The 24,791-nt window shown below is 40.3% G+C and overlaps 1 long non-coding RNA gene across 3 annotated transcripts; it reads left to right on the top strand.

Moving 5' to 3' along the window:
* Positions 1-785: 785 nt before the first annotated feature.
* Positions 786-19,411, top strand: LOC145550888 (uncharacterized). Of its 3 annotated transcripts, XR_014086698.1 has the most exons (4): positions 786-1,035; positions 14,382-14,645; positions 15,468-15,571; positions 17,948-19,411. It is a non-coding gene; the product is annotated as an uncharacterized LOC145550888 (long non-coding RNA). The 3 variants fall into 3 exon arrangements; XR_014086696.1 differs by lacking the exon at positions 17,948-19,411 and having other exon boundaries at positions 15,468-17,338; XR_014086697.1 differs by lacking the exons at positions 786-1,035; positions 17,948-19,411 and adding an exon at positions 12,807-12,944 and having other exon boundaries at positions 15,468-17,338.
* Positions 19,412-24,791: the final 5,380 nt, after the last annotated feature.

The raw sequence follows: 24,791 nt of genomic DNA on the forward strand, positions 1-24,791 counted from the left end.
GACCGCTCCTTTCCTGTTTGCTAATTATTTGGATGTTGGGGTTGCTGCTGCTGTTCTTGTGAGCTTTTGGGATAATCTGCCAAGTGTTGAAGGAAAGCCAAGGAACAAATGGAGCCGTTTGGTGTTTTTTCAGAGCCTCTGTTTGCCTTTTTGGTTTCACTGTTTCCCTTTTTCATTCTCACTTCACTGCAAAAACACAGAATCGCTCCAAGTATTTTTGGTCAAATTTTAGTGCGAATATCTTATATATTCGAAGTTATTACTTTCTTTCTCCAAAATCATGTCGTTGAATCTCTGTTATGATTTTGTTTAATTATTATGACTTTGAAAGACAAAATTATGACCATTTATCTCATGGTTCTGACTTTAAAACATGAAATTATGACTGTAGTTCTCGTTTTTATGACTTTAAAACTTTTTCTTTCATGGCATGAATGGGCTTCCATAATTAGAATGTAGTATAAAATAGGAAAAGAAATAATTGCGAGATTAAAGTCAAGTAAGTAACTTTAAATTGGACAAAACTGACTTATAAATAACTTTTCTGTAACATAGAGGAGTTTATAAGTCAGTCATTCCTTAATAATGATTAAAATTTATTTACATTTTTTTATCAATATTAAGGAAAAACAGATACTACAACTTGCAGAAAATTTACTTAAAAGTTAGTTTTGTTTTATTTTAAGTGTACTAAGATATTTACACTAGAAACTAGATCAAAAATAGAATTATTTAGTGTTTTTTCAGTGAGTTTTATGTAAACTTTGCGCCTCTGCAGGGTTGAAAACATGGAGCAGATCCAGCGAATCAAACAAACATGCAGTGAATTATTGGCTGCAGATTCTGTGACTAACTGATCACGTGATGCCTGGTATTCCTTGTTTTTACCGATAAATCTTTTGTTTTTCGGCTGATCGGTAGCAGATGCGTCTCTCTCCTGCTCGACTCGGTTTGCGACTCAAAGTGATGCAGAAACGACCTTTTCTGTCCGGGCGGCCGCCGTCAGACGCCTCCACAGCTGAACGCCTCACTCAGGTCTGCTTTTGTTTTATGCCTTTGGATTTATTAATAATTTATCCGACAGCACTATGATTCACTTTATCTTACATCTGCTGTGGAGCAAGCAGCCTGGGGAGACGGCCAGCTTCGCTTCTCGCTCTGAAAGCCTGAATCTGCTGCTTCTTGGGATAAAGAAGCCGCAGCGAAACTTTACAAAAACATTTATTAAAACTGTGACAGTTTATGAGAGGATCTGTGAAAAGCTCATTCTCTCTCTCTGGTGCTGTTGCTGTCTGAAGAAATGCACCAAAAACAACCAATCAGAGCCAGGAGGCGGGTCTTAGCGCTGTCAATCATCCTCATGTACGCTAAATGTGATGATGGTGGAGAAACAACTCACCGCTACGGGAAAACTGTTTATCTGTCATCATCAGTGGCTATGCTAACTAGCATTAGCATTAGCAGGGAGAACAGGATTGTGATTGACAGCGCTAAGACCCGCCTCCTGGCTCTGATTGGTTGTTTGAGAGAATGCAGACGAGACCCACTTTTTACAGATTATCTGTCTCAAACCAAATTACTTCTACAAATATGTAAAAAAAATCATTTTAAATTTTCCAGCATGACATTTTCTCCACCTGAAATGATGAGATTTTTTTAAATTAACTCGTTAACAAGTCGACGTTTCGCTGACATTAAGAACATTTAAAGTGTAAGAAAAGCAGAGCTGTGGGTATAATAGTAGATACATGCTGTCATTATGGGTAAGTTTAAGTGAAAACAACCAAGAGATCAAATAGGTAAAAAAAAAATATTATTTTTTTTAAAGTTACACAATGCAGCAGGATTTTTTCTCTGCTTTTTAACTTATCAATATTCCTCAGACGTTTTTAAGATTTAATGTTAAAAAGTCAGTTTAATGGATAAAGACAGATACATACTGTGTAAGTTTGACATAAACACTAAAGTTTCTTAATGAGTCAGAAAAAGTAACATATTTAAGGCAACAATGAAAATAATGAGCCGAATATTCCTCACCAGCTGCGTGAATTATTATCCGAGCCGATAAGTGAATCTCTTATTTGCTGCTCAGCGAAATGTTTGAGCTGATCGTGTTAATGAGGCTGCGCTGCTTCATCGCCCTCTGGATTTGTGTTGGTCGGGAAAGATGTGGAAACTGTGACAGGAGTTTAATTCTGCGTCATTATTTGGTTTGAGCATCGTTGCTAATTAAGGGGGATCACTTGTACTTGTGCCAGCGAGTCTTAAATAGATGTGTGACCGATGCTTCATTTCACAAATCTACGTAATATTGTTAATTAATTTCCTTTTAGCTTGGAACAAGAAGACGAACAGAATGGTGACGAGTTAAATGCTATTAGTATTATTCTGATGAAATGAGGAAAGAAAGATTCATAATAATGTTTATCAAAGAGCTCTCAGGTCTTCTGGTTCTGGTTCTGGTTCTGGATTTGCTCTGCCTGCCCAGAATCAGAACCAAACATGGAGAAGCAGCGTTAAGTTTTTATGCTGCACAAACTGCAAAACTACCGAAACGATTGCTGAGTCTCCAAAAACCATGAAATTACTCAAGTTGGAATTACAAAACTACATTTGCTTCATGGAATGATGTCATTTTTATTTTACAAAACTGCAGCGGAAACAATTTTTTCATGAGTCACATGAGCAACAACAGGATGTTACTACTGGTGGAAACGACAAAGAAGACGACAGGAAGTGGTGGGAGGTTGATGGCGTAACACGTTTTTTAATGACTTATCTCGTAAATAAACTCATTTCCGTGTGAATTTAATCATGTTTCTCATTTGTGAAATTAATTTTCTTTTCAACATTACCAGAATATCGTCAAAGTTTTGCGCGCGGAAACGCAGATACTGATACTGAGCTAGTTCAGTCGTTCATCAAACTGCTGTCACCTTCAGTGAATAAACACATTTTCCAGCTTTCAGGGGCTATAAATGTTTCCAGTTGCTCTTTTCCCACCAGAATCTCCAAATGAATCCTGTTTTTACCGTTTACCTCCCAGCGAACAGCAACAGATTCTTTTATTGTAACAGAATAACGAGAAAAAGACCAAATTTTACCACATGAGAAGAAATTGTTTCCTGCCTCTCAGTAACAGCTGCTGTTTTGTAGAAAACCCTCCTTTAATGTTTGGGAGGCATATGCTGCCTTCATATTTGTGTTTGTTGTGAGATTATTATTCTTCTGTGATTGTCGGTGACAGTTGCTCGGCTCTTCAGGTGTTCCTGGACTCAGTTTGAGTCTGCAGACGTTTCCCTCCCCGTGTTTACGGTTACTGCGGATGAACTGAGACTCCATCACGCCGCGTGAGTTTAATGGAGCCTCACATATAACTAGTAGTCATCACTACGAACATCTGGCAAAACAAAGATAACACTATCAATTAGGAAGGAGGGAACAAAGGAAGAACTGCTATGGAAAAGGATTTGCCTTTATTTGATGTTTCTGTTGGATAAAGTTTTAGTTGACAATAATAAACTGGATTTTTGTGATAATTTATGGTTATTTTTCACTGTGGTCATCAGAAAACGTCAGAAGAAAATGATTAATGTTTTAGTGTTTTACACTGTAAGGTTCAGATGTAGAATGTAAACACTAGCATGGCGGCTAACGAACATAGAAACTTGACACAACATAACCCCGTTTAGTTCGCTTTAATCCAACTCCAGTCCATTTGTCTAGAAAGTCTGGTTCGCGTGGGGAGGCGTGAACGCTAATCGGATCAAAAAAATCCAAACCTCAACCTCAGTCTGGCTGAAGTGAACTCTGGTTCAGTTTGAATGCCTATGTGAACACCAAGCAGACCAGAGACTGCTCCAAAAGCAGGAACTGGACTACAGAGCAGGGTATTCTGGGTAAATGCAACCAAAGCATTATGCATTAGCCAAGCGCTAGCGCAGTGGTTTTGAGGTTCTTCCGGGGGAACCTCTAAGGAGGGGGCTGAACCGTTAGACTGGTCGGTTGGACGGTTGAATAAAAGTCTACACATGCTACGCTATTCCCTCTCAGTGTATGCTCTTTCTCTACCCACGACCTCCTATATTATTGTGACACTGATTTAGATCACTACACAGTGTTAACCTTTTTTGAGGTAACGAACCCCCCAGTTGCATATGCGCATTCACCAAACCCTTCTTATCCCCCCCTCCCCGACACACAAGATACTTTGTGGTATTCTGATTTAGTAATGTAATTTTATTAGCTGTGTTACCACCCCCACACCACTAGAGGCAGTAGCAACCCCGAAAAGATGCGACTAAGGAGCAGATTTAGATTATAGAATTTGGTAAAAACTGTGAGCTTTGCTGAAGTAATTAAAGACAGAAGTTCAAATCCATGCTGAGAGTGGAGCTCCTTCAATCAGGGCTACTCCGCAGCTCTGATTGGCTAAGCAATGCAACGTGATCCTCTGCAGCAAGTGACGGCAAAGCGGGGCGTCATCACGACTTTACACAAGTGTGTGTTTACCTCCGCGGTCGGCAGAGGCTCCGCCGAACCCCTGAGGCCGACTCACCGAACCCCTGGGGTTCGATCGAACCAGGTTGTTCAAAGGGTTTGGTTGGTTTGGGAACCACAGCAGCTGGAAACGTAACAAATGTAGCAGAATTAGTTGCAAATCGAACAGGGACTACTGGAACATTAAAGACCTTACCCAAGTTTAATTAGTAAAATGTCCATTTAAAGAAACTTTTAAAAAGATAAGTGTATTTATTTATTTCATGGCTCCAGTGCGAGCGCTGTTATCATAAAATAATTTAAACTGCCCAACTCAGCCAGAAGCTAACATGAAAACGTGTCTATGGTGCGTATTTGTGGTAAATTATTTCATGGTAAAAGTTTTTTCTCACAACTAAAACCCATAAATACTAGAAGTTCATTCTGGAGACTTATTACTCAAACGTAGAGCTGATTCTAGTGGTGAGATGTAAACAAAGTGAAGAAAAGCACAGAAAGAGGAAACCAGAGTCAGAATCCAACAGGTTGTTAATCATCACCAGTCGGACAAAAGCAGCAAAGCAAACAGAGCCTTTGATAATGGGACACCAGGAAGGACAAAGCAGCAAAATTAGTTTTGGGAATAGGCGATGAGCAAGCAAGCAATTAGTTCCCAAACACAATAAAGTGTCGCCTGGCGAAACAAAGGTCCAGCGTGAACCGACACATGATCTGAGCAGCTCCCCCCCCCGTGAGACGAAGATGTTAAAGAAAAGAAAAGCTGCACAAGGCCGCAACCCGTCTCACCCAGAGAGTCTCTATGTGCCGCTCAGGCCCAGTTTCGCGCCCCGAAGCTAACGCTGTTTGGGTCGGCCATGTTGAAAAGTTTTGCAGTGCGTTGTTTCCTATCAGCTGACACCGAATTATTGTTTCTTTTGCTCCATTTCTTTGGTTTAGCCTCAACATTTTGCAGCATCTTAATCTCTGTCCTCACATGTTGAACAAACCAGCTGCGAACGGATTCAGTCCCTCATGATGATGATGATGATGATGATGATGATGATATTCATGTAATCTGATTACTTATCACATCGTTGTTCCACCTGCAGCACAGCTGGAAACACAATTATTCATTTGTTGTTGTAAATAAACCATAACCTCTTGTGTTTTTTTTGTTTTCTGCGTACAGAAATTAAATTGTCAGGATTTAAAATTTAAGGACTGAAAGGAGCTCTGAGAAAACTGCAAATCAAACGAAGCCGTCTTTTAGTTTCCGTTTATTGTTTCTGGTTTTTGCATTGAAATAGTTTTTGGGTCTTTTGATAAACCTGTTTACTGCCCGTATTTTCTCAAGAAAAAAAACAAAAGTTTAACGTTTAAACATCATAAATCGGCTTCAGAAACGCAGCCGGGTCAGAAAAGGGTCGAATTATTTACCTTTTAGAGTAAATGACAGTCATGAATTCTGCCATCAGAGTGAGAGTTTCAGAGAAAACAGAAGAAAGGTGGATCTGAGAAGGTGTGAGAGGCAGCTGACCCCGAGGCGAACAGCTCAGAGAAACGCCTGACGGATGTTTAAAAGCTCTGCCGCTTCCAGCGTGGGCGGCGCTGTCAAACGGGTTCACCGGAGCCCAGCTTAAACCGTTTTAATGGAGCGTTTGGTGCTAAGCTGCATCTTTTGTCACAGCCGTAGGAAAACAGACTGTTTTATATCCCCTTATGCAACATTTGCATATGAAAGCGCCGCATGTTTTCATATCATCTCGGTGCTTGAAGTGGGCAAGAGCGCTGGGATTATTTCATAAACAAATCAATGGCACTTTAATTGGGAAAATCTGATGTCAGGTATTTCAGACTTTCTTTGCTTTGGAGCAGCGGTGGAAATTTGCATCACAATGGCTGCTGCGTTCAGAAACCTCAAACAAGCCGGCTCATTAGGATTCCAGAGGCGAACGCCAATTTACAGGGTGATCATGTGAGGAGATGCTCTCTAAAGTTGTGGGAAACAGTAAAGATAATGCAGCTTCTTGCAGAGTGAATAACTAAGCCAGGTAAATCAATGTGCAGGAATTCACCATAATCCTTCCTGAGGATCAGAGACTCTTCTCGAATATTGAAATTTTCACATGAGAACCTAAAGTGCTGCTTGGTTTTGTTGGGGATGTTTTTGGGGTTTTACGTTACTTGGATGCTGACGTAACGTGACGTCCTATGAACCTGTAAACTGCCTTCATGCATAAAATAATTAGTCTTGGTGCTTCCTGTCGCGGCCTGCAAACGGCTAACAGCTCCTAGTTTTAGTCCATTTCCCCAGAACAAACAGATTAGCTAAGCACTACAGCTGCTTTATTGTCTAATGATTTCAAATCTCCTTTGATCCCTGCAGTAATAACTCGACATGTTTCTGAATAGGGGCGGATAAATATTTGTCTGATTACACCGAGATGTTTCCCTTTGAGTCCGCTGTGGGATTTGGACTCGGTGAGTCTCGGTTTGTTTTGGTCGTATAAATAATAATGATAAAAGTAACGCTGGGAGGAAAAGTCTGAATGCTCCGATGAGGCAGAAGAGTCAGATTCTTGCTTTGTGTTTGACACCGAGGCGTGATCCGGGAGCCCGGTGGCTCCTGGCGCCGCAGAGGCAGCAGAACCAACACGGGCCTGTTTGAGCCCAGGATTAGACCCGTTCCACTAAATTAGCTGCAGCTTCTTAAACAGGATCTGCAGCAGTTCTTGTTTAGTTCATTATTCTGCTTCGCCTTCATCCACAGCAACACGCAGATTTCAGATGAATAATAAACCTTCTCCGTTTCCTAAAACATCATTTTTTCCCACTACGTCAAATTATTTCTGGTTGTCATTGACTCAATTTTACTGATTAAAAAAAAAAACAACTAGAATTGAAAAGCTAATTTGGTCCAAATAAAATGCAATTCAGTACGAAAATATATAGTTATGTCTGGATTTTTCTGTCGCTGTGGTTTTATTTTCAATCAATCAATCAAATTTAATTTGTATAGCACATTTCAGCAGCAATAATTAAAATAAAAACAGCATGTGACAGTGAATAAACAGAAAGACAAAGAGAATTTTTTTATTTTTTTTTAAGAAAAAGAAAAAAGGTTAAATAAAGATAACAACATTAAAACCCGCACCCCTTGTAGGACTTCAGTTAAACGTCTCACACCTCAGAGTTTTAGTTAAAACGCCATTTAACAAGGATTCTGACACCTCAGAGTTTTAGTTAAGATGTAATTTAACAAGGATTCTCACACCCCTACCTATAGATTACTTTAACTGGGACGTTTTCCCAGTTAAACGGGGCTTTACATAGACAGTGTGAAAGAGAAATAAAAAGAAGTTAATAACTAGATGAAAAGTAAAGATAAAAACATTAAAAACATCAAAGACATCAAAACCCGCACTCTAACCCTAATTTAGCCATAAGCAACTCTAAACAGGTGGGTTTTAAGTTGAGATTTAAAGGCTCTCAGTGTTTCAGCTGTTTTACAGTTTTCTGGAAGTTTGTTCCAAATCTGTGGTGCATAGAAACTGAATGCTGCTTCTCCTCGTTTGGTTCTGGTTCTGGTTCTGCTCTGCATCCCCAGAACCAGAAGATCTGAGGGGTCTAGACGGTTGGTACAGCAATAACAGATCTTTAATGTATTGTGGTGCTAAACCGTTCAGTGATTTATAAACTAACAACAGTATTTTAAAGTCTATTCTATTTTAATAAAAACTTCTCATGCTGCCATGGTGTTTTTTAAATTTGCTCATAATTAATAATTAATGCTATAAGGAAATTATTTCCTCTCTGTGTTTCCACAGCCAGAAGGTTGTTATATCACTGACACCTTACTAACTTAGTTTTTATAAAAGTAATACCAGCGCCACATTGCTAAAAAACAGTATTGTACTCAAAAACGTTTTCATCCACATGAACCAACACAAATCCGACCCTGAGCGTTGCTATGAACATGCCAGACCCATAGGGGGCAGTGCAGCGCAACGCTAAAACCCGTCAGCCAATCAGAATCCTTCAATACGGCGATGACTTCCTGTTAGGAGTCAAACATGGAGGTTCACTTGTGTGGATGAAGATTGTATTCATTATAGTTTAGTTTTATTTAGTTTTTAGAGTCTGTTTGATGGTTTTTATTTATTATTAGTTACATTTTATTGAGTATTACTTTAGTTTTTATTAGTTAGATCAGAAGTTTTAGTTTTTCCATATTTTGGTTCATTTTTAAGTGCAGAATTCAAAAAGTTCAAAGTATTGTGATTACTTGCACATCAGTTGGGTAATAAATAACTGAACAGAAGAAACAATTTTCAGAACAATTATATTTACTATAACAGTTAAAATCTAACCTGCTTCATTTATTCTCCTATATTTATAACACGAAGCTGCGACTTAATAAATTAGGTGTGTTTTTATTTTCATGTGTGCAGCAGTGACAGAATCATTTTCATGCGTATGTCAGACGATAAAGAGGATTTATGTGTGCGCTGCTGCCACATGTGCGCCGCCGCCGCGTTTCCATCAGGATGAGGGCCATGCAGGGATCTGATTGGCCGACGCCTGGATGAAGGAGGGGCCGTTTATGGGAAATGTAAATAAACCTGCCGGCGAGATTCCTTTCTTTCTTTCTTTTTTATTTTTTCGTGGTAATGCAGGCCAGACAGAAATCCACCAACGTGACAAATGAAGAGAATTTATTTTGTGTTGCAGCGATGAGAAGCAGAGCCTTCGTGTTTTTAAAGAACCAGACGGGTTTTGGCATCTCCATTTTTCCCACTTTGCTAAAAAGAAATGAAATAAACACACGGAGAGCTGCTTTCAGAGGCTCCAACTCACCAGGAGAGTCAGGTTTCATACATAAACTAAACATTTTTACAGAAAAATGGATTTTAATGTCAAACTTATGAGCACATCGTTAATGGAGGACATTTTTCTGCCTATAATGAGCTTCAAATTGGGTTGATAATGGATGGAACCTGGATTATTAGTGAAAATCATTGAATAGAACACAGTCTATTCAAGTAAATCCTCCCGTGGCTTTTGCAGGAGATTGAAAAGAGCTTTTTAGCTCCGTTTAGTTCGCTTTACTTCAACTCCAGTCCGTTTGTCTGGACAGTCTGGTTCGCTTGGGAGGTGTGAACGCTAATCGGACCAAACAACCGAACTCTGGTCCGCCTGCGAACCTCAGTCTGCATTTGGTTGAAGTGAACTCTGCTTTGATTTGAACGCATGTGTGAACACCAAACGGACTCAAAAAGCAGGAAGTGGACTACAGCGCAGGGCATTCTGGGTAACAAATGCGTTAGCTTAGCACTAGCGGGAGAAATGGCTGCTGTAATCGCTAAAATCTGACACCGCTCCATTTTTGATTACGTTTAGTGAAGGAAGCAGAGCTCAGTGTCTTCCTCTGAGGATTTTATGTCGTTTCCTTCAGTGGTTCTTGGTGCAGCGCCCCCACAGGCGAGGAGGGGAACAGGTTTTTCACAGGGTTAGTTGGTTTGAGAACCACAGCAGTTGAAAACGTAACAAATGTTGCAACTTTGGTCCAAATCTACGACGACGTATTAGGACCATTGTAGATAGGAAAAAGGAAGTAAATTTCTGCCCCAAACTCTTTTAGATAAATCTCAGAAATTTTCAAGAAAAAACACAAAAAAGTTGAAAATCTGCTGAAAAAAAACTCAGAAATTTCTAGAAAATTTTTTTCCTAGGAATTTCTGAGATTAATCTAGATTGTTTGAGTTTAAAACCGAGTCTACTGGACTACCAGGAGTGAAACTCACTAACATGGGAACATATTTGAGTTGCTGCTGCCAAACTCATGCAGGCAGATGGACCAAAACATGAACGCATCGACTCACTTTTACATACTTTAACTAGTTCAGTTACAACTTGCCTCCCGTTGACATTTAGCAAGCGGTTTTTCATTGGTAATTTTAATGTAGCAGCTGAGAAACACAGCAGAACCGCCATCTAAAACACTCATTACTTACTCATTCTGTCTAACTCAAAGAGCTTTTAGTCGCATCTCCTGCTGCTTTTGGTGGGAAGGCACCTCCCAGTTTGCTTCAGGAAATAATTGCAACCTTTTTTTTCAGTGTTTACACACCGGTTGGCAGTTCTGGGTCTTGAGTACTGCGTCCTTCATGTCTGAAATGTTTCGCTGCTTGAACACGGCTGATTAAAATAAATGTGTTATTAGCAGCAGAACAGGCGGAAGAGATTAAACTATTAGATTCAGACATGCTGAACGCTGCTCACAAAATAATTAAAGAGCTAGCTATGCTAACCCTGAAGCGCTAATTGTAAACATTAGTTCTGCTAACACTAAACCGTTACACCAAGTATTTAGCAGAAGCTAATGCTAAAACGCTAACTTTAATTGAAATTTGATCCCCCAAGCTCTATTTATAATTTACACATTCTATGATGCTCCAAGACATTTAATTTATGTTTATGTCTGTCTGTGTTTTATTCTGTTCCTATTTTAAATAAAGTTATTGGGGGGAAAAGTCAGAGAATGTGAGAAGAGGAAGCAGAACTACCGTCTTCCTGCACTTCAAAATAAGAGCTTGAATGTAAATTTTAAGATACTTGAATAATTCTTAACAGTGGATAAAGAAAACGTCATCACAGATGTCAAACTTTAGTCAATTGAAAGTTTATAAAACAGCAAAGTAAATTAGTGCTTTAGAATTTATCCCTTCTGAAGCTGCTGCCCCCGCAACCCGACCCCGGATAATGATGGATGGATGGATGGATGGATGGATGGATGGATGGATGGATGGATGGATGGATGGATGATGGATAGATGGATGAATGGATGGATGGATGGATGGATGGATGGATGGATGGATGGATGGATGGATGGATGGATGGATGATGGATAGATGGATGAATGGATGGATGATGGATGGATGATGATGGATGGATGGATGGATGGATGGATGGATGGATGGATGGATGGATGGATGGATGGATGGATGATGGATAGATGATGGATGATGATGGATGATGATGGATGGATGGATGATAGATGGATGATGGATGGATGGATGATGGATGGATGATGATGGATGGATGGATGATAGATGGATGATGGATGGATGATGGATGGATGATGGATAGATGGATGAATGGATGGATGATGGATGGATGATGATGGATGGATGGATGATAGATGGATGATGGATGATGATGATGGATGGATGATGGATGGATGATGGATGGATGAATGGATGGATGATGGATGGATGATGGATAGATGGATGAATGGATGGATGATGGATGGATGATGATGGATGGATGGATGATAGATGGATGATGGATGATGATGATGGATGGATGATGGATGGATGATGGATGGATGATGGATGGATGGATGGATGGATGGATGATGGATGGATGGATGGATGGATGGATGGATGGATGATGGATGATGGATGATGGATGGATGGATGGATGGATGGATGGATGGATGGATGGATGATGGATAGATGATGGATGATGATGGATGATGATGGATGGATGGATGATAGATGGATGATGGATGGATGATGGATGGATGATGGATAGATGGATGAATGGATGGATGATGGATGGATGATGATGGATGGATGGATGATAGATGGATGATGGATGATGATGATGGATGGATGATGGATGGATGATGGATGGATGAATGGATGGATGGATGGATGGATGGATGGATGGATGGATGGATGGATGGATGGATGGATGGATGGATGGATGGATGGATGGATGGATGGATGGATGGATGGATGATGGATAGATGATGGATGATGATGGATGATGGATAGATGGATGATGGATGGATGATGATGGATGGATGGATGATAGATGGATGATGGATGGATGATAGATGGATGGATGGATGGATGGATGGATGGACGGGCGGGCGGAAGGATGGATGGATGGATGGATGGATGGATGAATATGCTACACATTTTAAAAGCAAAGGAAATTGGCTACAGATTTGCTCTGCTGTTAGCGGATTAGCTCACCACTGGTGATAAACATTAAATTTCTCTCATTTGGATATACTTTATACCTCTAAAAGCACTAATAACTATTTTAATTGTGTAAACACAGAATATACCTTAATATGCATTAATAGAAACAGTATTAGCACTACGGTAGACGTTAGCATGGTCAGTCTTCCTGAGTTGAGGCTTCAGCCAATCAGATTCAAGGAAACTGAATGGTGCTACTGGATTGGCTGATTTGTAAATAAATACCAGCCTCAGCTTCCAAGCTGCATTTTCTTTTAAATATTTTAGAAATGCTCTTTAAAAACAATAAGAATATTGGTACAATTTTCCAGAAAAATTCACAAATATTGAACTATAAGTAAAAAATTTGCGAAAATCTCATGAAAAACTGTCCAATAGTTTGAGCTTCATGCAAAAGAAGAAACTGACCAAGTAAGGTTTTCTTTTTGATCTACTTCAGCAACTTGAATTGTACATTTGATCTCCTGCTGATGCATGAATGTGACTTGAATTCATTTTACTGAACAGGTCAAATAAATATGTCATCATCCTGATGGGTTTAGACAGTTTCTTCAGGCATAACTAGCTACACCGTCTTCAATTCAACGCCGTCAGATCAGAGCTTAAAATGTGGATGTTTTTCAGGGATTGAATTCATGAGGTTGAATAAAGAAGAAAATCTGCTGTTAATTACCAGAGCATGGCTGAGAGCCGTCAGTGGAAAACGGATCAGAACTCATTAAACCTTTTAAATACTGCAAGCAACAATACGAGAAACTAAGCGTGGAAAAAATGATTAAAGGAGAGTTAATTAAAACATGACAGGAGGGCTTTTTTAGTCATATCAGACATTAAAAAAAATTAATTAATGATTTAAAGAAAAAGTAGTCAAAGTAGAGGTGAAGAAATAAATAAAATAATGACTAATAATGAGAAGCAATTAGCATGATGAGGATAGTCCAACTCATCAGTATGTTTTTGAGATTTTAATTAAAATATTTCTATTTTAAGTCATTCTTAAGTTCTCAACTTGGACTTTTTAAACATTTTAAAATATTTTCTGATCACTGGATTCTGAATAAACGTTATTTGCTGCGCTGCATCACGACTGGAGAACATGTGGAGAGGAAACAGAACTGCTGCTTCAAAATAAGAGCCTGATTGGAAACACTTAACTGTTTGAACAATGTTTAACAGTCAATAACAAAACCTTAAACGCAGATCTTGAACTTTCCAGAAACAGCTCAGTAAATTAGCGTAATCTCGGAGAAGCTAGCTGCGCTAATCATTATAAGTTAGCAGAAACACCGTTTGTTTTGTTTTTGTTGTTTTCGCTTTCTCTGTTTGCCCTAAAAGCGCTAAAGGAAGTAAAAAGTAAAAACTAAAGTTAAATGCTAATGTGGTAAATGAAAAATTAGCTCCTCTATTAGCATTTTAATGGGAATGTGCACAGCACTGCTTTTAAAGCATAAAATCTTTGACTTTTGACTGTTAGAAAACTATTAAAATGAAAACAACTTAGAACAGACTTAATTGTTTCTGGAGAATATACTGAGATAATTGGATATGAACTTTTGGCATCTCTATGAGGGAACAAAAGATGTTAAACAGAAAAACAGCATGAAGGGTGGGATATTTTTCCCTTGGTCACCATTTTCCCTAACAGTGGCTTGTTGTGAAATGTAAGTGTTAAGCTCACAGAAGTGTTGACCCAGCCTCGCTGCTGCGCTGTGGCTAACAGGAGTGAACAGCAGGTCTGGGAGGCTGGGACTCTGCAGAGCCCTGAACCCTGCGGCAACCCAACAGCAGCTGGGTCCAGTTCCTCCAGGAGCCTCGTCTCAATTAACACCCAGCTGTTTTCCTCTGCAGAGCGCGGATCAAGGCCTCTGTGGCCTCTTCTTCTGCAACAGTCTGAAGAGTCAAGCCTCACACCGAGGATCTGCAGCCTTTTTCACACTTCAGAGCCAAGGCTGCTGCTCTGGCTCTGCAGTGCAGTGGTGTCAAGTGTGAAAGGAAAGAACGACGGGTCGGAGATTTTACCCGGATTCCCTGCAGATCAGCCTCTGAATCGTCAACAGAGGAAGGAACCAAGTCAAACTGGTGCCAACAGAGTATCTGTAGACCTCAGGAAATGTAAGACTTTTTAATGCCATTTACCTTAAATTTAAGACGGAAAAAGCTAAACGTAAGGGATGGTTGGGAGGACGTGCTTCATTACAATCAAGCATAGCAGAACCTGTGAACCTGGCTTCAGGTAGCCTGTAGTGAATAGTTCTAAGTTTTTGCAACTCGCATCATATGGACAACAGAAGTGAGCCGGCAATGAAAACAAACGTCATACAGCTAGCTGCAGGGTCTGATGTTTCATTTAAATGTTTTTGCTGAAACAGGGTATCAGTTCCAATTTAAGACTTTTTAAGACCCTATATTGGTCTTAAAACTATAAGAATTTAAGACCTATATCTCCATAGCAATGTATGAACTTCAACCAGCAACCGGCAAAACATCTGCACTTTCCCATTATAGCTGCAAACGAGCTAGCTAGCTACTAGGGATGTATTAGCAACCATTGACAGCTAGTTAGTGGATCCACAGAAATCAATCAATCAATCAATCTGCAGGTGACTAAAACTTTTGCCTGACAGAAAAGTCCCTCAAGAACCAAAACTACATTAAATAATCCAGCCACAGCATAATTTAAGACCTTTGATTAAGGTCTTTAAGACCAACTTACATGTTTTATTATGAATTTAAGGCATTTTAAGGATGTGCGGACACCCTGACCAATGTGTGCTGAGCTAACGCTCCTCGCCAAGTCAGGTCTGCAGTGGTTTAACAACTTCATTTTCTACGCCAATAAAGTTCAAGTAGTCTCTGAAAGGCCTTGTTTCATGTAATGATGTGGATGAAGTTGAGCATTAAATGGCGATGAACAACACTTCCCCCCCTGTGCAGAGTTTGCTGCAGTGAATCAGAGCCAAACTGTGATTGAAGCAGAACAATCCAAGGAGCTGAGACAGATGGGACGGCCTGGCGCGGCGCCACGGCGGGCCTCGGAGGTGAGACGCAGCACGCCTGCTGCAGGCGCCCAGGAGGGCCTGACCTAATTGACTGACGAAATACAAACGTAAACCTGCATGCCAACATTTAAAGCTTTTTCATCTCGCAGACAAAAAGAGAGCTGCTGCGGATTTTTACCCTTTAAACTTTCACATTTTGTTTCGTTCCAACTGCAGACAAAAGTGTGATTTGCTAGGATTTTATGTAACAGAGCAACAAAAAGTTGCTTTTTTCCGTGTTTTTAAACGAGTTTCTACAAGTAATACTCTGAGCTTAGCAGTGAGGCAACACACAGCAGGCGAATGCGACCCGAATCCGATGTTTTCTTTGCACATTGTTAAGAAAAATACGTTTAAAATATGCTAGTTTTAAAACTTAGCATGTTTGATTGAAATAGCCTAATTATAGTTTTAAAATGTATAACTTATTCTGGCCCATTGACCTTTATTTTACCTGTAGTTAAAGCAGATTGTTTGCCAAGATCTTTGATCTGCCCTCAGTAGCAATCAGTAGAAAGTTCCAGCTTTTCACACTGATCTGTGAAAGCCATGAAGCAGCAGGAGATCAGGAAAGTCTGTTTCCACCTTATTTAGATAATGGTGACAACTGGTGTTTGATCTTGTAAACAAGTTGCAGGGAGTTTCTAACTTTAAAAAGGGTCAGAGACCATGTCCTGGTTGGATGAGCAAAGATACGCCTTATTTGAATAAATTAAAAACAAAAAACACGCCTTCCCTGTAAAACTAGGGAACTTAGCTTCACATCGGTCCGAGGGTTCCCTTGTGACGCGATCTCCGAGGACGCATGCGTAGCGGTGAAATGCTTCCCCGTAATGTTTCGTCGTGTGTGTGGATGTCTGTCGTGTGAGGTAAATATTGCTGGTTTTATTCAGTTCTGTCAGTTTCAGTAGTTGTCTAATAAATGTTACGTTTTGGACTTGGAGAAACGTTTTGTCTTGTCTTCATGGTTCAGCTGATACAACGACGACTTCAATGAATCCGGGCAGAAGGGAAAATAAAACGAGTCAAAAGGTTTTTAAATATTCCTCTTCTGAACATTTTTAACAACATATCCCGACTTTTTGAGGAAGTTTTCTCCCCCAAACAAAATCAGAGCATTTTGTCCGTGGAACTAAATCGGATACGTATCTGATAGTTTCAAGGCATCTGAAGTCTGAACGGTCATGTCGCATTTTATCCGACTGTGACGTTAATTCTGCTCCAGAAGAAGCCGAACGAACGCGAGGTGAATCTAGACATGAACGGCAGCTGACGCGAGCTTCCCTTCGTCTCATGATGATCTGGTGATGATTCTGTCGGCTCCACAGACGGCGGCGGCCATTTTTACTTCCATGAACATAGAGCTGCGGTGTGACATCTACGTTGTTGTTCTGCGTGTGTGGGTCGTTCTGGGGCCAGAAGGCGTTCACACTGAAGTCTGACTGCAGTCGCAACACAATCACACAAAAAAGAAACTGGATTTCAGTAAAAATCTAAATGTGACACAGATCCAACTCTCACAGATGTCTGAATAACCCTTTTCACCTAAAATAAATCTGATTCGTGTCACTTCCTTCCATAATGACCACGCAAAGAAAAAAAAGTACTTCAGCAAAAGAATCAGATGTTTTTCTCCCATAGTCGATTCTTTTGAACGGCCCAAAAACATTTTTACCAAACAATAAAAATCAGATCCGCATGTGGAACTGGATTTATTACTGTTGCTAAACTCTAAAATCGGTCCATAATGGCGGCGTCCAGTAAACATGGCGCTGCTGTGACGTCGTCGTCGTTCTTCTGCGTGTCGCTCTGAAGTCGTAAACCGCAAACAGAAATCTGACTGTAGTTGCATTTAGTTAGAAGCACAAACAACAACGTAAAACATAATCACAATTCAACAAAAACATGAGTTTGAGCGAATGAGATCCAAATCCGGTTTCCTTCGCTCATATTCAGCTCTTACTCAGGAGTGTGAAAGGCCCGGTTCTGATGTCGAGCCTCTTCCATGTAAATCTGACATCTGATTGATTCCAAAGCTTTTTCTTTGCCTCATTCCATAGAAGAGTAAAAACACGCAGCGCTAACACTTAGCTTTCCTCTCTTAGCGTCGATGCTGTTGCTTTCTGTCACTCGGCAGCTTTAAAATCCTTATTACTCCATTTCACTTCTGCTGCTGTTTCACGTTTTTCTGATTCTGACTTTAATTAGTAGAAGGACCAAAAAATGTCCCAAACGTTTCACAAAGAAACTGTTCAACTTCTGGAAATGGGTCCGAAATGATTTTATATTTGTAATAAAGCTCTGAAGTGAACGTCAAAGCAGGAAGGTTTTTTTTATTTACTTGCCTCTCTCTCTCTATTTGTGTCATCTTGACAGGATCAATAGATAACGCAGCTGCATCCAGAATCTGATGCCTTGCTGGTAATTTTTAGCCCAACCTGGAGATAAATGGCTGAGCGTTTTATCACTGATGTCATCTGAAAACAGAGAATCAGGCTGCAGCGAGCTGCGCTGCGAGAGCTTTGACTGACAGGTGAGCCCAGCAGGAGTTTGTCCTGAGGGCTGGATCTTTAATGTTGTCTCCCAGTCTGGATTGTTCTTTTTTTCGGCTGCTGAGAGGAGGGAATCGCAGATAAAAAGCCAGAGCTTTAGGGGAAGAAGTCTGCTCTGCATCTTTAAGCTGCATTTAAACATTTTTTGACAATATTTGTCAGAAGAGAGGCTGGTGTTTGCCTTCAGTTCTCAGCCATCTTGGTTAAAATTCAAAGCCGTCTCCAATCAGACGTGGGTCAGCGTGCCGTTCCTCCATCCGCTGTGATTATCCAGTTACCCAAATGGATCCCGACAATCCGCCACCTAATCATTTGTCTCATTCTGAGACGTGTTGCTGTGTGAACTGAATATCAGGTTGGAAGCCTGTCATTTTCCATTTCTAAATCAAACCCAGCATGACAATGTGTGCACAGCCCACAGATCCTCCCATCAGCTTTTGTCCACAGCGAGAGGGAGCCGACGCTGCGGCCAGTGATGCAGGTCACAAGCGACAAGACGAGAGCACTCGGCTTATTTTCTGCCTGTGCCTTTCCTTGCTCCACCGGAGGCACGGCGGAGACCTGCCACTGTCTCCATCCATCATCTTACCTCATCTTTGATCGTCCTTTATTCCTGTTTTGGTCTGCTGTCCCCCACAGAGGTCTCTCACTGATCTTTTACCCTCTTTTGTTCTCTCTGTTTCCACCTTGTAGCCTGAAACTTCTCAGCAGTCGTCTGAAGGTTGAATAAAGGATTTAAATGCTTTACTCCAAAATAACTGCTTCCACTGGTTGGCATTAGCCCCCAGAAGGTTAAATAAATGCACATTTTATTGCAGCAGCATGAACTCAGAGCACAGTCAGTTGGAAAATAGCTACACGGTCTAGTTTCCAGTGCAGATATATTCGCATGTTTGATATAAGACACTTGCCTCTTTGGTAAATTTTCAGTTGAATAAAGTCTAAAATGTTACGAATTCTTTAAGTAGTTAGGTGTTTACATTCATGCTCTTATTTTGAAGTGGACGCAGCTGTTCCGCTTCCTGTTCACACGCTGGTGCAGCAAATGATGTTTATTCTGTACCCATAATGCATTGCATAAATATCTTCTGTGTGCTTTCACAGTAGCTCCTGATAAATACAGTGATAGCGCTTTAGCGTTAGCAGAGCTACTGGCTATGATTAGCGTTTCAGTGTTACAGCAGCTAACGTTTTAGCTAGCAGTAACTCTATTGGCACGCCCAGCACTTCCTATGTTAAAGTTTACGTATCTGAAGCTTTGTGGCTTTCATACTTTACTTTTTCAAATCAAATCAAATTTTATTTGTATAGCACATTTCAGCAGCAAGGCATTTCAAAGTGCTTTACATAATTAAAATAAAAACAGAAATAATCAGTGAGAAAGAGAGAGATTTAAAAAAATAAAAAAACAAAATAAAAATAAAAACAAAAAAGCAAAAAACATTACATTATTAAAACGTCGAAAAGAAATAAGAAGAAATTAAAAACATTAAAGACATAAAAAGATGGAAGACATCAAAACCTGCACTCTAACCCTAATTTAGCCATAAGCAACTCTGAACAGGTGAGTTTTAAGTTGAGATTTAAAGGCACCCAGTGTTTCAGCTGTTTTACAGTTTTCTGGAAGTTTGTTCCAAATCTGTGGTGCATAGAAGCTGAATGCTGCTTCTCCTCGTTTGGTTCTGGTTCTGGGGATGCAGAGCAGACCAGAACCATCAGGGTTTTTATGATCTTCAGAGATTTCTGATCCTTGCTTAGACTCACGGAGGAGTTTTAGCTAGCAAGGATGATGGTAACGGAGCTAAAAACATCTCGAGATATTTTGTAGAAATGTGCATGTATTCATTTATGTTACAGTATTTAATTACAGTTACAACAGCAAACACTCTCAGGAATCCAGTTTAAAGGAGAAACATGATAAAACCATAGCAGATACAAATATCTTCATTTGTTTATCAAGACACGTTTTACACAAATTTATGTTCCATGAATCATAAAGTTATACATTTATGCAGCAGGTACTTGACCTGGTTCATGTTTGAATTTATTTAAGCCGTGTTTGATTGTAGTGACCTTTATCTGGAATAAATCAAACTTCAGAGGATATATATGGATTGTGTTTCATTTTTTATCTGATTTCCCTTTTAAAGATGCCTCCCCGTCAAATAAATGTGAACAAATGACACTTTCCATTCAGATCCATTCTTCCTCTGCTGCAGCTTACAGGTGGAATATGGATACATGTTAGAAAGCACTTAAAATAACCCCCAATTTGAGGCTCATGGCGACTGGAGCTCAGCCTGATCAAAGAACATCAGTCCCACTGATTGTTGGTTACAGCAGCTAACAAAGCCTCTTTGTGCTCCTCAAGCAATCCTGCAGCTACTGAAGTGTGCAGAGCTGAAATAATTCAGCAATGAGCTGAATGTCTCCTTTCAATAGTCCACAGAGTTCGGTTTGATTCTGCAAAAACGCTGGACTGAAATATTCACTGGTACAACGAGGTTATGTTAATTTCATTTTATGATAAAGAAAGTTTATTCATTTAGAACAGTGGTTCTTAACCTTCGGTACCGAACCCACCAGTTTCATATGCGCATTCACTAAACCCTTCTGTAGTGATAAATATAATATGATTTTTTTCCCCCACAAATTCAAGACATAGGGGTGACTGAACTAGAGTCCAGTTGGGTCACCCCAAGATCACTAAGTCTTCTTAAAAGGTAGAGTCTCTGACAACAGTTCTTCAAAATATAGTCAGTGTTTTCAGCAAAGTTGAGCTGGAACGACCAGGACCAGGAACGACCAAAGGTATTTAAAATTTGCCACAGTTTGTTAGCTGGAGATCGGCACCAGCAACCCTCCCGACCCCACTAAGGGACAAGGGTGTAAAGAAAATGGACGGATGGACAGATATAGAGAGAAACTGGAACCACTTTAAGGTCTCGTTTAGATCATTTAATTAGCTCTACATTCTTAAGAGAATGAAAAATTAATAAAAAATAATGAAGACTTGGCGGTATTCTGATTTAGTAATGTAATTATATTAGTTGTGTTACCACCTCCACGCCACTAGAGGCAGTAGCAACCCTGAAAAGATGCGACTAAGGAGCAGATTTAGAAGTTCACCGAAAGCTACAGGATTTGGTAAAAACTGTGAGCTTTGCTGAAGTAACAAAAGTCACAAGTTCAAATCCATGCTGAGAGTGGAGCTCCTTCAATCAGGGCTCCTCCACAGCTCTGATTGGCTAAGCAATGTAACGTGATCCTCTGATTGGCTAAGCTATGTAACGTGATCCTCTGATTGGCTAAGCAATGTAACGTGATCCTCTGATTGGCTAAGCAATGTAACGTGATCCTCTGATTGGCTAAGCAATGTAACGTGATCCTCTGATTGGCTAAACAATGTAACGTGATCCTCTGATTGGCTAAACAATGTAACGTGATCCTCTGATTGGCTAAACAATGTAACGTGATCCTCTGATTGGCTAAACAATGTAACGTGATCCTCTGCAGCAAGTGATGGCAAAGCGGGGCGTCATCACGACTTTACACAAGTGTGTCTTTACCTCCGAGGCAGAGGCTCCGCCGAACCCCTGAGACCGACTCACCGAACCCCTGGGGTTCGATCGAACCCAGGTTAAGAACCACTGCTTTAGAAGTATATGGAAGAAAATAAAATATAGATTAGAAGAAGAGCGATACCGTTTGTTGTCCTACTGTGAGGACAACAAAGGATGTGAAATATATGAAAACAGAATAAAGAATAACATGCTGCACAGTGAGGGCAACACTAATACTGTGTTGTTTTTAAAAATAGCGATCCAAAGGAATGTGCAACTGGGTCGGTTAATTAAAAAAAAAAAATTTATGCATTAAATACAATAAGTTACAATAAGCTACTGCAAAAACTGTGCAACAACAGAAATGTTCTTTAAAACGAGCAAAAACTGCAAATACCAGCAAAGATTTAAACACATTGAATTGGATGGGAGCAGTGATGCTGGGAGGAAGGATCTGCGATGACGCCCCTTTGTGCACCTTGGATGCAGCAAAATTCAAGATCTTCAATTTCCCCCAAAGTATTTCACTCTCACTTGAGGCGATCTTAATGTGCTGAAGGGGAAATGGAAACACATTTCCCAAATAAGCTCTGACCTAAAGAACTTTCCCATGCACCAGTGGGTCTGTGCCTAACCAGAGGCACGAAACGCTGGAAAAGTCCAAACCTCCAACTCAGACAGAGGACTCTTCATTTTCATGACATGTCTCATCCATGCTGCACTTCCTGTTTATTATTAGCAATTTGTAGCGTCAACATCTGGCGAAATGATGCTTTGAGGTTTTCTGTTTCATTCGCTCTGAACCAGCAGATGGAAACACGTTATTTGCATTTTCTTCTTCTGTTTTGCTGCATTTCAAAAGTTTTCTTCACATGACATTTAAATGGAATCAGATACTGAAGCAGATCTTTATTTTAGCCATTTCACATTTAGCATTTCCAGTTTACAGAAATTGAATCAGTAAAGGGCTGCACAGTGGCGCAGTTGGTAAAGCTGTTGCCTTGCAGCAAGAAGGTTCTGGGTTCGATTCCCGGCCCCGGTCTTTCTGCATGGAGTTTGCATGTTCTCCCTGTGCATGGTGGGTTTTCTCCGGGTACTCCGGTTTCCTCCCACAGTCCAAAAACATGACTGTCAGGTTAATTGGTCTGTCTAAATTGCCCCTAGGTGTGAGTGTGTGTGTGCATGGTTGTGTGTCCTGTGTGTCCTGTGTGTCTCTGTGTTGCCCTGTGACAGACTGGCGACCTGTTCAGGGTGACCCCGCCCCTCGCCCGGCATGCTAGCTGGAGATAGGCACCAGCAACCCTCCCAACCCCACTGAGGGACAAGCATGAAAGAAAATGGATGGGTGGATGAATCAGTAAAAGTGACTAAAGTTTTTAAACAGACGTCTTAAAATGGTTGCTATCTGGGTTAAGTTGGTCATACTCTGATTCGATGTGAAGGTTTAAATAATGTCCAGAAGAAGCAGTCCCAGTGACCAGCGCTGGACAACACATCCTCAGTAAAAGCACGCGATGCAGAGATTAGACAGCTGCAGGGTTTTGAATTAAATCTGAAAGTATCCTGGATGCTAACCAAGAACCCTATGCTTCATCATTAAGTTTACATTACAGGAAGTGCTGGATAAATCTCTGCCGGATCGCTCCTAAAGGTGTTTTACTGACGCCGTTTGCTTTTTATAGTGCGTTCTTAAACTTCCCCACAAGAAGCTTAAATATTCTGTTTAATATCATCATTATAGAGCCTCGTTGTGTGGAGATGCGGATCCAGAATCCATGTTTAAACACGTTGCTGCCAAGTGGTGTGACTTCAAAGCTAATTATGTAACTAAATATATCCAGAAATCCAAGGTTGGAGGCAGTGCACCTTTGCTTACCAGGCTTTAATAGTAATAGTTCAATAATGGATTTATTCATAAGGAGAGCAGCCTTATTAAGCTAATGATGCCCCTTAAATTGGAGTGTATGTGCAAAAGGAGAACTGGCAGAAGGTGCTGGCAGCGCAGCTTGACGGGGTTTTTGGCAGCTTTTCTGCAGGTTTCTGGTTCCTCAGCTGGAGAGATGGAGCATCAGCAGAGACGAGGAAACAGACTCTGCCACACTTCCTGTCTGCGCCGAGCGCACTGGCAGCGCGGCGACATGAGCAGAGACACTTCCTGTCAGAAGTGAAGCCCAGAAGTTAAATACTTTCGACAGCTGCCTCTGTTCCAGTTTTCAAAAAAAGGGCAAATTCATAATTGAATGCCAGATTTTTAAAATCAGAAACGTGTTTCGGCGCCTTTTCCAGCTCCAGGGGATTTATGTGACATACATTTAAGCCTCAGTCTGGTTTAACTTTATACAAGCAGATTTTTTGTTTTGTTTTTACTTTTAAAAAACAGAAATGCAAATAAGCATAAACAGCATTTTGTATCTGCTGCACAGAACACATGGTGATATTCTAAACAAGTTAAAAAAGATTAGAAAACACCAATTAGATTTCTTACGTCAACCTGAATTTTTATTTTTTTAAATAATGGTGGAAAAGCTAATAAGTTTTTATATTTTTCCTTCCAAAACAGTAACTTAAAGGTCTATAATTGGTGCAGGTAATAACTCTGAAACCTGAGTTTGGCTTTAAGTGATGCAGCATCTTTGCAGACAACCAGCTGCTGCCAGTGAGAATTTACTCACCTGAAAATCTCCAGAATTATTCATATCTTTGGAACAAAACTTAATAATTCATTTGGTTTTATTTAGACGAAGAGGGAAGACGCTGAGCCAAATTCAGATATAATTTCGTCTCTCTGAAGCTCCAACTTCTGCAGATAAAACCCCAGCATTTTCAACTTATAAGAAGTTGCTCTGCTGGTTTAGAGGTTATTTTTCCGAGGTAATGCGGAAATCAGACACTATTTTAATTTAACAAAGAAATATCTGATTAAATATTGCAGCTGCGGATTAAAAATAAAATATTTTCCGAGCATTAACTTCCAGGTTGAAAAAATAAAGCTGGATGGTGTTTCAGAATCATCCCTTTGTGGTATTTTATCACAACAGGGAGCTGAATCTCTGTGGCCGGCTGACACTAATATATTGGCTCCTGGTGAATCGGACTTCAGACAGA

Source organism: Poecilia reticulata, chromosome 2, assembly GCF_904066995.2.
Source record: "Poecilia reticulata chromosome 2, P_reticulata-male-v2, whole genome shotgun sequence".
NCBI classification, from domain to species: domain Eukaryota; kingdom Metazoa; phylum Chordata; class Actinopteri; order Cyprinodontiformes; family Poeciliidae; genus Poecilia; species Poecilia reticulata.